Source organism: Aegilops tauschii, chromosome 6 (genome assembly GCF_002575655.3).
Source record: "Aegilops tauschii subsp. strangulata cultivar AL8/78 chromosome 6, Aet v6.0, whole genome shotgun sequence".
NCBI lineage: Eukaryota > Viridiplantae > Streptophyta > Magnoliopsida > Poales > Poaceae > Aegilops > Aegilops tauschii.
The window spans coordinates 260,868,615-260,883,325 of record NC_053040.3 but is presented as its reverse complement, the minus strand read 5'-3'; positions in this window follow the sequence as shown (position 1 = coordinate 260,883,325).

Here is a 14,711-nt window from a genome sequence, read left to right as displayed (position 1 = left end):
TCATCCAGCCGCCGCAAAGTCCAGAACGACTAGATCCAATCTCGACACCATCTCGGATGGGGTTCACCACCTCCATTGGTCCCTCTTCGATGATGCGTGAGTAGTTCTTTGTAGACCTTCGGGTCCCGTAGTTAGTAGCTAGATGGCTATCTCTCTCTCTGAATTCTCAATATAATGGTCTCTTGGAGATCCATATGATGTAACTCTTTTGTGGTGTGTTTGTCGGGATCAATGAACTTTGAGTTTATGATCAGATCTATCTTTTATATCCATGAAAGTATTTGAGTTTCTTTGATCTCTTTTATGCATGATCTCTTATAGCCTCGTATTTCTTCTCCGATATTTGGGTTTTGTTTGGCCAAGTTGATCTATTTATCTTGCAATGGGAAGAGGTGCCTTGTAGTGGCTTGATCTTACGGTGCTTGATCCCAGTGACAGAAGGGGATTCGACACGTATGTATCGTTGCTACTAAGGATAAAACGATGGGGTCTATCTCTACATAGATAGATCTTGTCTACATCATGTCATCGTTCCTATTGCATTACTCCGTTTTTCCATGAACTTAATACACTAGATGCATGCTGGATAGCGGTCAATGTGTGGAGTAATAGTAGTAGATGCAGGCAGGAGTCAGTCTACTAATCTTGGACGTGATGCCTATATAATGATCATTTTCTGGATATTGTCATGAGTATCTGAAGTTCTATCAATTGCCCAACAGTAATTTGTTCACCCACCGTTTGTTATTTTTCTCAAGAGAAACCACTAGTGAAACCTATGGCCCCCGGGTCTCTTTCTCATATATTTGCCTTTGCGATCTACTTTTTCCTTGCTTTTATTTTCATATCTATTAAACCAAAAATACAAAATTACCAAGGTGCAATTTTTCCCTATTTATTTTATTTGGCGTTCGATCATCAATTTACTACAAATTTATCTCACATCTGTTTGCCTATCTTGAGGCGCCATACCACAGAAGGGATTGACAACCCCTTTAACACGTCGGGTTGCGAGGATTTGTTATCTATTTGCAGGGGCTGATTACGTTGTGTTGCTTGGTTCTCCTACTGGTTCGATAACCTTGGTTTCATATCTGAGGGAAGTACCTACCGCCGCTGTGCTGCATCATCCCTTCCTCTTTGGGGAAATACCGACGTAGCTTCAAGAGACATCATTCGCCGCCAACGCCGCTGCTCCTCACACGTTGGTTGGTGACCCGGCGCACTAGGGGCGTGAGGATGTCGTTGATGGATCCGTATGTATCTTTATCTTTCTGTCAATTCCATGTAGTAGTATATTGCACTAGTAATTATCTTACCTTTTGCATCAACTTCATAATTTTCGTACCTACTCCCTCCGTTCCTAGATATTTGTCCATCTAGAGATTTCAATTGGACTACCACATACGGATGTATATAGACATATTTCAGAGTGTAGATTCACTCATTTTTCTCCGTATGTAGTCACTTGTTAAAATCTCTAGAAAGACAAATATTTATGAACGAGGGAGTACCATGCATGAACCGCGCCAGAACCAAACTTCTCGTTACTCTAGGGAAAATTGTTATTTCTATCTATCGGTCGCGCCAATGAGCAGAACCAAAATCTACAAGTTACAAGTTAAAAAGGAAAAGCCTACCGTGTTCGTGTCGCACCCCCAAACGGTTGCTCTGGCACGCCGCTTAAGGGGGGATGCATGTTGTGTTACATTTTCACTTACAAGTGGGACCATGTTTGAGCAAATTGACTATCGGCAAACCCCCACCTCCCCCACAGTGCCAGGGCTAAGTTAGAGAAAACCGGAGGGAGAAGAGATAGTTGTAGCATGGACTCTAAGAAAATTGGCATCAGATGAGAATCGTGTGGGTGGTGTGTGCCATACTGCTAGGCGTGAATGCTAGTTATGGCCCATGCCACCTCTTGGTAATGGTTGCATGGAAAACAATTTTTTTATGCACACGCAATGATCTATCCATGGAGATGCATAGCAACAAGGGGGAGAGTGTGTCTACGTATCGTCGTAGACCATAAGCGGGAGAGTTTCACAACGTGGTTGATGTAGTCGAACTTTCTTCGCACTCCAACCGATCTAGTACCGAACACATGGCACCTCTGCGTCACGTTCAGCTCGGTGACGTCCTCCGCCTTCTTGACCCAGCAAGACGGTGAGGTAGTAGATGAGTTCCGTCAGCACAACGGCGTGGTGACGGTGATGGTGATGTGATCTCCGCAGGGCTTCGCCTAAGCACTACGAAAATATGACCGATGGAGTAAACGGTGGACGGGGGCGCCGCAGATGGCTAAGATAATGTCCTGTCCTTGTGTGGTGCCCCCTACCGATGTATATATTGTTGGGAGGGGAGGAGGCAGCCCCTAGGGTGCCCCAAGAGACCTGGCGGCAGCCCTAGGGCTGCTGCCTTGCCCTGCGCCCCACTTTCGTTGTAAGAACAAGGGGAAGGAAAGAGGGGGGAGGGATGGAAGGGTGTAACGCCCATGATGCGGCTATATCTCCCACGTGTCGAGGCACGACTTAGAGGCATAACCGCATTGTGGTTTTTTTGCAAGAAGGGTCATCTTCACACAATCCCATGTAATGAAAAAGAATGGGATAAAGAGTTGGCTTACAATCGCCACTTCACACAATACATAAATATAATTCATACATCATCCAAAATACACACATAGACCGTCTACGGTCAAGAACCCAAATGAAAATAAGATAACCCCAAATGCTAGATCCCCGATCGTCCCAACTGGGCTCCACTACTGATCATCAGGAAAAGACACATAGTAACGACCACGTTCCTCATCGAACTCCCACTTGAGGTCGATCCCATCATCTACACTGGCATCGTCGGCACCTGCAGCTGTTTTGGTAGAATCTGTGAGTCACGAGGACTCGGCAATCTCACACCCGCGAGATCAAGACTATTTAAGCTTGTAGGAAAGAATGTGTAATGAGGGAGAGCTGTAGCAGGCACTAAGCATATATGGTGGCTAACAAACGCAAATGAGAGCGAGGAGAGAAATAACGGAACGGTCGTCATCTACCAATGACCAAGAAGTGATCCTGAACTCCTACTTATGTCATTCATAACTCAAACCGTGTTCACTTCCCGGACTCCGCCGAGAAGAGACCATCACGGCTACACACGCAGTTGATGTATTTTAATTGGGTCAAGTGACAAGTTCTCTACAACCGGACATTAACAAATTCCCATCTGCCTCATAACCGCGGGCACGGCTTTCGGAAGATAATACCCTGCAGGGCTATCCCAACTTAGCCCATCATAAGCTCTCACGGTCAACGAAGGATAAACCTTCTCCCGGAAAGACCCGATCAGTCTCGGAATCCTGGTTTACAAGACATTTCGACAATGGTAAAACAAGACCAGCAAAGCCACCCGAATGTGCCGACAAATCCTGATAGGAGCTACACATATCTCGTTCTCAGGGCACAACGGATGAGCGAAGCGTACAGGTACCAACATAACCCAAGTTGCCAAGGGACGGTCCCGCACGGTGCTCTAGTGTGGACCAGCACTCAGATGAACACTGGCCCGGGGGTTAAAATAAGATGACCCTCGGGCTCGCGAAAACCCGGGGGAAAAGGCTTAGGTGGCAATGGTAAAACCAAAGTTGGGCCTTGCTGCTGGAGTTTTATTCAAGGCGAACTGTCAAGGGGGTCCCATAAATCACCCAACCGCGTAAGGAACGCAAACTCAAGGAACATAATACCGGTATGACAAAAACTAGGGCGGCAAGAGTGGAACAAAACACCAGGCATAAGGCCAAGCCTTCCACCCTTTACCAAAATATATAGATGCATTAATTAAATAAGAGATATTCTGATATCCCAACATATCCATGTTCCAACATGGAACAAACTTCAACTTCACCTGCAACTAGCAACGCTATAAGAAGGGCTGAGCAAAAGCGGTAACTTAGCCAAACAACGGTTTGCTAGGAAAGGATGGTTAGAGGCTGACATGGCAATATGGGAGGCATGATATAGCAAACGGTAGGTAGCACATCATGGCAATAGAGCGAACAACTAGCAAGGCAAAGATAGAAGTGATTTCGAGGGGTGGTCATCTTGCCTGCAAGGTTCTCAGAGTTGTCGAAAGCTTGATCCTCGTAAGCGTACTCAACAGGTTCCTCGTTCATGAACTCGTCTCCCAGCTCTACCCACAACAAGAATGCAAGCAACGAAACCACAATCAATCACGGGGAATGCACAAGCAACATGATGCAATATATTAATGATATGCAAGATATGATATGCAATGCATATGCGTGCTCTGGAAGAAAAAGATGAACAAGGCAGTAACTTGGCAAACCAAGCATGCCACTGGAAAGATGAGATAATTTCGGTCGAAATCGATATAAAGATCACCGGAAACGGATGCACGGTTTGCAATTGGCAAGCAAAACAAGAATGACACAAATATGCGATTAACAGCATGATAGCACTTAGAAAGCAACAAGTAACAAAGCTACAGCACTCCAACATTGCAACAAAACATATGGCAGTAATCTACAGGAGATGCTTGACAAAAGATGAACACTGATCTACGGCTAGATCACAATATAACAAGCTCAAACAAGCATGGCAAAAGTGCAAAAGATAACAGGTTCACAGACGGTGAAATTACTGGACATGGCAGAAAAAGTATCAGGTAGCAATGTTCAGAGTACGAAATCAACATGCTACAGGACTTAACATGGCAAAATAAGGCATGGCAGTGTTCTACTAAATGCATATGACAAAAGTCCCGTACTGACCATAAGCCAAAAAGGACCAGAAGATATGATGGCAACCATGTAAAGATAGCAAGTTTCGTTAACAGATCTCAGACTTAGCAGAAAACAGAGCAGGGCAGAAACAATAATATGAAGGCATCTTGGTGAGCTTGGTGCACTCACCACAAAGCAATTCATGACAAAACAAGCATACCTACAGCAAGATGGCATGTTTATGAAGCTATCCATGGCAAGAAAAAAAGCATACATGTATGAAACAACTACAACAAGCTTGGCAAAAATGAATAACACGTAAACAATCTGCCAGAAATATTTTCTACCAAAAGAAGAGCAAGATTGAGTCGTGCTATGGTACTTCATAATTGCAAACAAGGGCAGGAATGGATCCATTACAACGATACCTACAAAACATTCTTACTGAACATCTCCAAAATATGCATGGACCTCTCTGTAGCATCAAGTTTACATGGCAACAAAATAACAGCAGACAAAGACTTGGAGAAAATACCGTCCCTGAAATCAGAAACATTACGGAGCCTAGTTTCCATGCTTGTGCTAGTCACCACAGAGATGACAAAAATACATGGCATACACCCTTGGAAAGATGGCATGGCATACAACAAAACACATGTAGAGCTTATGCCCATAAGATGCACAGATTAAATGATACAAAAATAACAAATCCTCAAGTTCTGATAAGTAACAACAGACAACAGCAACTAGCACTCTTGCACCAGATATTTGGGCATGAAGATGGCCTCTAATGAACATGGTTCAATTTAACAAAATGTAGAGCATCATGAGACGAACATTTCGATATATTACACACGCGAAACAGAGCTATGTGCAGAGAGTTATCATGCTATGAACAAGGGCACATACTGTAAAATTATAAGGACTTGGAAGAAATCGGGAGAGGGGAGAGAAGTCAACCTGCGTTGACTGGATCGGGATCGAGGTGCGGCCGAGCTCGCCGGACTCGGGCTCGCCGGAGCTCGGGGCACTGGGGAAGAGGAGGCGGGCGCCGGCGGCGGAGAGCTCGGGTGGCCGGGGAGGAACGGCCGGAGAGGGGGGGCGCGCGGTCGCCGGAGACGTGGGGGGCGCGGCGGCAAGTGGTTCGGCGCGGGCGGCGCGCCCGGGGGCGGCGGCGGCTCGCCGGCGACGAGGCGGGGCGCCGAAGCGGCGGCGACGAGGGAGGACGGCGGTGGCGCGCGGCAAGGCGACGGGAGGCGCGGCGAGGCGACGGGGAGACGGGCTCGGGGGGCCCAGCCCGAGCTGCGGCGGGCCGGCGGCGGGACGCGGAGGGGCTGGCCACGTGGCAGCCCGTGGTTGGTCGCGGGCGGCGGCGGGAGCGTCGGGCCGGCGGCGGACGTGTCCGGCGGCGCGGAATGATAGGGTTAGGGTTTTATCTGCGATTCTATCTCGGGATGAATGCAAATATATAGCTAGAGGGAGCTAGGAGAGTCCAAATGAGGTGCGGTTTTCGCCCACACGATCGTGATCGAACGACCTAGAGCATGGAAGAGAGTTTAGTGGGTTTTGGGCTGTTTAGAGAGGGGTTTTTGCTGGAACACACAAACGGCATCTACGGTTACCCGGTTAACCGTTGGAGTACCAAACGACCTCCAAATGGAACAAAACTTGACCGGTGGTCTCCCGGTGGTATACCAAGGCCACTTGACAAGCCTCGGTCCATTCCGAGAACGTTTGACACCCGCTCACAAAAGAAAACAAGAGGGGTGCGCCGGAGGAGGTGGGAGCGCCGGATTGCAAAACGGACAACGGGGAAAATGCTCGGATGCATGAGACGAACACGTATGCAAATGCAATGCACATGATGACATGATATGAAATGCATGACATGGACAAAATACAAAACGAAAGACAAAACCCGACCACGAAGGGAATATCATAACACATAGCCGAAAATGGCAAGAGTTGGAGTTACAAATATGGAAAGTTACATCCGGGGTGTTACAACACTCCACCACTACGAGAGGATCTCGCCCCGAGATCTAGGACTGAAAGAACTCCGGATATTCGGAACGGAGATGGTCCTCACGTTCCCAGGTGGCTTCCCGGTCGGAATGGTGCGACCACTTCACTTTCAGGAATTTGATTGACTTGTTCCGAGTCTTGCGCTCAGTTTCTTCAAGAATAGCAACGAGGTGCTCATGATAAGACAGATCTTCTTGGAGGTCAATCTCTTCGAAGTTGATAGTGCGCTCAGGCGTCTTGAAGCACTTGCGGAGCTGTGACACGTGGACCACATCGTGCACGTTCGCGAGGTTGGAAGGAAGCTCAAGTTGATAGGCGAGGTCGCCTCTTTTGCCAATGATCTTGAAAGGACCCACATATCTAGGGGCAAGCTTCCCTTTGATACCGATGCGACGAGTGCCTTTCATTGGAGAGACGCGGAGGTAGACATGGTCTCCGATCTCGAAAACCACATCACGGTGCTTACTGTCATAGTAACTCTTCTGGCGCGATTGCGCGGCTTTGAGATTATCACGGATGACTTTACACATTTCTTCAGCTTCTGTGATTAAGTCATTGCCAAGAAGTTGGCGTTCACCAGTCTCTGACCAATTGAGAGGAGTACGGCACTTTCTGCCATAGAGAATCTCGAATGGGGCCTTGCCCGAACTCGCTTGGAAGCTGTTGTTGTAGGAGAATTCGGCATATGGAAGACAATCTTCCCATTTCATGCCAAAGGAAATGACACAAGCCCTGAGCATATCTTCAAGAATTTGATTGACTCGCTCGACTTGGCCACTAGTTTGAGGATGGAAAGCTGTGCTAAAGCGAATGTTGGTGCCCATGGCCCTCTGGAAGGAGTCCCAGAACTTAGAGGTGAAGATGCTTCCACGATCTGAAGAAATCAATTGTGGAATGTCGTGCAAAGAGACAATTCTGGAAGTGTATAGCTCTGCCAACTGAGCTGCTGTGATGGATTCTTTGATTGGAAGTAAATGAGCCACTTTAGAAAGCTTGTCGACGACAACGAAGATAGCATCATTTCCGCGCTTGGACTTTGGAAAACCAGTCACGAAGTCCATTTCGATATGATCAAACTTCCACTCTGGGATAGCAAGAGGTTGGAGGAGACTAGCTAGTCGTTGGTGTTCTGCTTTCACTCTTCGATAGACATCACATTCATTCACGAATTGAGCAATTTCTCGCTTCATTCGAGTCCACCAGTACGACTTCTTGAGGTCATGGTACATCTTCGTACTTCCAGGATGAATGGAAAGGAGAGAATTGTGCGCCTCGTTCATAATGACTTTCCTTAGATCACCCTTAGGAACCACAATCCGGTCCTCGAAGAATAATGTGTTTCTGTCATCAATGCGATAGCACTTGTATTTGGAAAGACCCTTGTCGATACCACGTTTCACCTTCTTCACCATGGTATCAAGAAGTTGTGCCTCACGAATTTGATCTTCCAAAGTAGGAGAGACTATGAGGTTGGCAAGAAAGCCTTGAGGAACAACTTGGAGATTCAGCTTGCGGAAAGCTTCACAAAGATCTGGTTGGAATGGCTTGAGAATTAAGCTGTTGCAATAAGCCTTCCTGCTTAAAGCATCTGCAATGACATTGGCTTTGCCTGGAGTATACTCAATACTCGGATTGTACTCTTGAATAATTTTGACCCGTCGAGTCTGCCTGAGGTTGAGGTTGGGCTGAGTGAAGATGTAGTTGAGACTCTTGTGATCGGTGAAAATGTCCACTTGTCTTCCCAATAGAGATGTCTCCACGTTATTAATGCATGGACAACTGCCGCCAACTCAAGATCGTGAGTGGGGTAGTTCTTCTCATTGGGCTTCAACTGATGTGAGGTATAGGCCACAACTTTCTTCTCGTGCATTAACACAGCACCGAGACCTTGGAGACAAGCATCACAGAAAACTTCAAATGGCTTGGATTCATCAGGAGGAGTCAAGACAGGAGCTGTGACTAGTTTCTCTTTGAGAGTGTTGAAAGCAACGTCACACTCAGGAGACCAGACATACTTCACATGCTTCTGGAGGAGGTTGGAAAGAGGCTTTGCAATCTTAGAGAAATTCTCAACGAATCTTCGGCAATAACTTGCAAGACCAAGAAAACTGCGGAGCTGCTTGACATTCTGAGGAGGTTCCTGTTGAGGATATAGACCTTAGAGTCACCCGCCAGGAGGGGCCGGGTTACTCGTATGGTCGTTGCCAGAAGCCCGGAGACAAGCTTGAAGAGATGGGCCAGAGATGGGCTAAGACCCGGATACGGCTTAAGGCCCATAGTTATAATCATTATTATGGTAGAACTTGTAGTGTAAGGCAAGTATGATTGAGAGTCCGAGCCGGACACTCTTATGAGCCGGCCGGGACTCTAAGGGCTGCTGGGCGTCCGCCTCCCTATATAAAGGGACGATCCGGCAGCGGTTTAGGGACAACAACAATCTCGTCGAGAGCCGGGCATAGCAGTTTAGCTCCCTGGTGATCGTAACCCTAATCAATACCACCTCAACTGGACGTAGGCTTTTACCTTCATCGTAAGGGGCCGAACCAGTATAAACCCTCGCGTTCCTTGTCCCACATAACCCCTTCAAGCTTCCTAGTTGCGATGGCTCCACGACTAAGTCCTAGCTCGAGGACATCTGCCGTGACAATTGCACGACAGTTGGCGCCCACCGTGGGGCCAGCACACGGTGGATTTGAGTTCTTGAAGGGCAGCTTCGAAGGGCTCAAGGGATACGCTGTGGGCCGGATGACCAAGAGTCGTCGCGGCAAGCTCTACATCGACGATGCAAACTGGGGCCCCGACGCCGGCTCAATTGAGTACGGGTACTGGGTCCCCTTCGGCGGAATCCATGTCTTCATTGGTAAGATTGGTGAACCGGGACCTGAGCCGGATCTCTGCGCCGATCTCATCGAAACGGCTCAGCGCGCACGACCCGCCCGGGCCCGGCCTGCTGTAAAGCACACTTTTGTGGGATGCATCCATGGAGGGCCCTTTGATCCAGCTGGGTCCGGTGATGAGACGGCCGCCGGCTCTGACGGCGAGTCGGCCACCGATGAGTCAAACTCATTGTACCAACTTCAGGATGACAGGCTCATGGGTTGTTCCGATGGTGCCAGTATTCCGGACCTATTTGAGCCACCAAGTCAGGTTGGAGTTTTTATGGCTGGTGCGCAGCCTGTTCAGAACCCTGCTGCTGGAGCGGGAACCCCGGTGCCTTCGCCGGCTCAGGTGCTAATGGATCTCACGGACAAGATGACGACCCTGTTAACCGCCACGGTTGACACGGCGGATCAAGCTCAGCATGATGCGGAGGTGGGACAGTTAAAATTGGATCTGATAAAAGCTAAAGAGGATCTTGCAGCGGAAGGGATCAGGCTGGCTGCGGAGCGGGCGGTTCTCGATGCCCGGACTCAGCTGATTCAGGCGCAGTCCTTCCAACTCATGATGGATCAGAACGCGGCCAATGAGGTCATAAGAAGGGGGCATCAAAAGGCCCAATCTCGACTCCCACCGGTTTACGATCCACGCAACCTCTTCAACACGCCAGGAGCAGGGTCTAGTAACCCGCCAGGGGTCATAGCGCCTAGGTCTGGACCCCTTATTCAGCCACGAGTGATGGGGCCTCCCCAGGTGCCCCTGCCCCGCCTCAGTATGTGCCAATACCCTCGGGTCATTATAATAACTCGCTGGAGAACATGGTCGCTGCGGCAGCACGGCTGGCGACTCTCCCAGTTGACGGCGACTCTCCGACGGCTATTGAAACCTGTCGGGTCAGGGAACTCCTTCAGACAGCACTGGCGCAGCAAGAGGCATACTCCTACAGCCGGGACAGGATCCACTCGACCCCTCGTCCAGGCCAGAGCCCGAGTTACAGCCGGCACATGGTCTCAGCAACCGGCTCAAGTAACGTCCGACGCCATGACCCGCCCCCTGGCCATGGCCCGGCTTATAATGGAGCCTTTTACGCAGCAGACGAGGACAAAGCGCGCCAAGAGGCGGAGCAAGTGCCTCAATTGACGGCTTACCAGACCCCCCCCCCCCGGCTTATCCGACGACTTCCGTTGATGTGGGTATCCCTACCAGGACCGGGGGTGTCCCTTGTTTGGTGCCAGCTATCCGTAATGAACGTCTACCTAAGGACTTCAAGGGCCCTAGGAAGGTGCCTAACTACACAGCTGACTTGCAACCCGCAGCCTGGATCGAGTGTTATGAGATGGCTATGGAGCTGCTGGAGGTCAGTGAGGCGGCCATGGCCAAGTATTTCACCATGATGTTAGATGGAACTGCCCGCACTTGGTTGAAAGGGCTACCACCGAATTCCATTGGGTCTTGGGCTGAGCTGAAAGCCTGGTTCATCCAAAACTTCAAAGATACCTGTAGGCAGTCTATGTCAATTGTGGATTTGACTAACTGTAAGCAGCAGGAGGGTGAGTCCACGACACATTGGGTTCGCCGGGTTAAGGAAATCATACATTCATCAGACAAAATGGATGCCGGCTCAGCAGTTTTAATGCTGGAGCAGAATTGTCGTTTTGTGCCCCTGAAGATGAAACTCGGGCGGCTTAAGCGCGACTGCACTGATATGAGTACGCTAATGGCAGCTCTTGTCAAGTACGCCGATTCTGATGGTACCAAGGATCCCCCTTCAGATGATGAAAGGACAGGGAAGGGAAAGAAGAACGGCAACGGCAAGGGTCCTCAGTTTAACCCGGGAAACCAAGGAGGAGGCAAGCGCAAGGCAGATGGCAGCCTAGAGTTTGTGGCCAACGCCAGCGCGCAAGGCAGTAACCAGCGACGCAAGGGGAGGCCCCCTCCCCTAGGCGGCGGGTCAGGACCCTCACTGGAGCAGCTATTGAATGAGCCTTGTCCGAGGCACGGCTCTAGAGAGAAGCCAGCGACTCATCTATGGAAGGATTGTGCAATCATGAAGGCCTTTAAAAACTACAATGGCCCGGGCGGCGGCTCAGGTGCCGGCGGCTCAGGCGCCGGCGGCTTTAATGGCCCGGGGGGCGGCTCAAATTCGGGTCCTCAGAGTGGTCAAGGGGGCTTTAATCAACAGTCTGGCCAGGGTCATCAACAGCAGCAGGGGGGTTATCAGACCAATCCAAAGCAGCTTAGCGGTGGACAGTATCATGTGTTTACCACTAGCTTGTGCAAGCGAGATCAGAAGCTTCATAAGAGGGCTGTGAATGCGGTTGAGCCGGCGGTCCCGCGCTACTTGCGGTGGTCTGAGCAGCCTATAGTATGGAGTAGGGAGGATCACCCTCCCCGGGTGGATAACCCGGACCACTTGTCCTTAGTGGTGGCTCCTCAAGTGGGAGGATATAAGTTCACAAAGGTGCTCATGGATGGAGGCAGCAGCATCAACATCCTCTATTATGAGACTTTTCGCCGTATGGGGTTGGTTGATAAGAACCTCAGCCAGTCAAACACCATCTTCCATGGTGTAGTACCTGGTAAGTCGGCTTATCCAGTTGGCAAGATCGAATTGGAAGTGGCCTTTGGTGATGAGAACAACTACAGGGTGGAGAAATTGACCTTTGAGGTGGTCAAGATAAGAAGTCCATACCATGCTATATTTGGATGGCCGGCTTACGCCAAGTTCATGGCACGGCCATGTTATGTGTACTTACAGCTCAAGATGCCGGGTCACAACGGGACCATTACGGTTCACGGCAGCCGGAAAGTGGCTCTGGAATGTGAGGAAGGTGATGCGGCTTATGCAGAATCTGTTTGTGCTACAGAGGAGCTGAAGTTCTATAAGGACAATGTTGACCCAACAGATATGACCTCTCTGAAAAAGCCGACGACGGAGAATGAGCCGGCGATGAAATTTAAGTCGGCTGATGAAACTAAGCTTGTTGATTTTGTTCCAGGAGATTCATCTCAGCAGTTTAGCATCAGTGCCAATCTGGATCCAAAATAGGAAAGCGCGCTCATCGAGTTCATCCATGAGAATAGGGACATCTTCGCATGGAAACCCTTTGACATGCCAGGTGTACCTAGAGAACTCGCTGAGCATACTCTCAATGTTGATCCGAAATTTAAGCCGGTCAGACAGTTCCTTCGGCGGTTTAATGAAAAGAGGCGAAAAGCTATTGGTGAAGAAGTGGCCCGGCTCTTGGCGGCCGGGTTTATCGTTGAAGTTTTTCACCCATAGTGGTTGGCTAATCCGGTGCTCGTGCTCAAGAAGAACGGCACCTGGCGGATGTGTGTGGACTACACGGACTTGAATAAGGCGTGTCCGGCTGATCCTTTTGCCCTCCCCCGTATTGATCAAATCATTGATGCTACGGCAGGTTGTGCACGTTTAAGTTTCTTGGATGCTTATTCCGGTTATCATCAGATTAAGATGGCAGTTAAGGACCAGGAGAAGACGGCGTTCATCACTCCCTTTGGAGCCTTCTGCTATGTGTCTATGCCCTTTGGACTCAAGTGTGCACAGGCGACTTACCAGCGTTGTGTACAGAACTGTCTTCACAAACAGATCGGGCGCAATGTTCACGCTTACGTGGACGATATTGTGGTTAAGTCCATCAAAGAGGAAACCCTGATAGATGATTTAAAGGAAACTTTTGATAATCTCTGGGTCTATAAGATGATGCTTAACCCGGCCAAGTGTGTCTTTGGTGTCCCTGCAGGCAAGCTCTTGGGTTTTTTGGTTTCTGACAGAGGCATTGAAGCTAACCCGGAGAAGATCAAGGCCATCACCTCCCTGGCTAAGCCGGCGTGTATAAATGACGTTCAGTGTTTGGCGGGTCGCATTGCTGCTTTAAGCCGGTTTATAAGCCGTTTGGGTGAGAAGGCCATGCCATTATATCAGTTGATGAAGAAAACTGATAACTTTGTCTGGAATGATGCAGCTAATACTGCCTTTGAGGATTTGAAGAAGCAGCTGGCAGAGCCTCCAGTCCTTGCTGCTCCGGTTGATAAGGAGCCCTTACTACTGTATGTGGCGGCAAACGCACGAGCCGTCAGTGTGGCTATTGTGGTGGAGCGCAAGGAGGAGGATAAGGAGCATCCGGTTCAGCGGCCGGTTTATTATGTCAGCGAAGTGCTCATTGAGTCTAAACAGCGGTACCCGCATTGGCAGAAGTTGGTCTATGGTGTGTTCATGGCGAGCCGGAAACTTAAGCATTACTTTCAGGGTCATCCCATTACTGTGGTTAGTTCTGCCCCCCTTGGTGATATCATTCAAAACAGAGAGGCCACAGGGAGAATTGCTAAGTGGGCTATAGAGCTTGGACCTCATGGTCTTAAATATGTGCCACGCACTGCTGTTAAATCTCAAGCCTTGGTGGATTTCACCAATGATTGGACAGAGTCACAAGTGCCCGAGCAAAAGCCGAATAACACATATTGGACTATTCACTTCGATGGGTCCAGGCAGTTGGAGGGCTCGGGGGCTGGCGTTGTATTGGCTTCCCCTAAAGGTGACAAGTTCCATTATGTGCTACAGTTGATGTTTCCTTGCACTAACAATGCGGCTGAGTACGAGGCCTTGCTCCACGGTCTTCGGATGGCTAAGGAGATGAGCTTGAGCCGGGTAAGGTGCTTTGGTGACTCAGACTTGGTGGCTCAACAAGTATCAGGCAAGTGGGATTCTAAAGATCCTCTCATGGCGGCTTATCGCCGCGAGGTTGATGCCATTGCGGGGCACTTTCAGGGCTACCAAGTGGAGCACATTGATCGCAGGAAGAATGAGGCGGCGGATGCTCTAAGCCGGCTGGGCTCTCAACGAAAGCCGGTACCGCCTAACACTTTCCTGGACGTCCTGTATAACCCTTCAGTTAAGTTGCCTACAGAGGAAGACTTGGCTGTCCCTGACCCGGAGGCACGACTGGTGGCGGCTCTTCATGTCATACCAGACTGGACAATGCCATATCTGGCTTATATAACCCGAGGAGAGTTGCCTGAGGATGAAACGTTGGCCAGGCAAATAACCCGG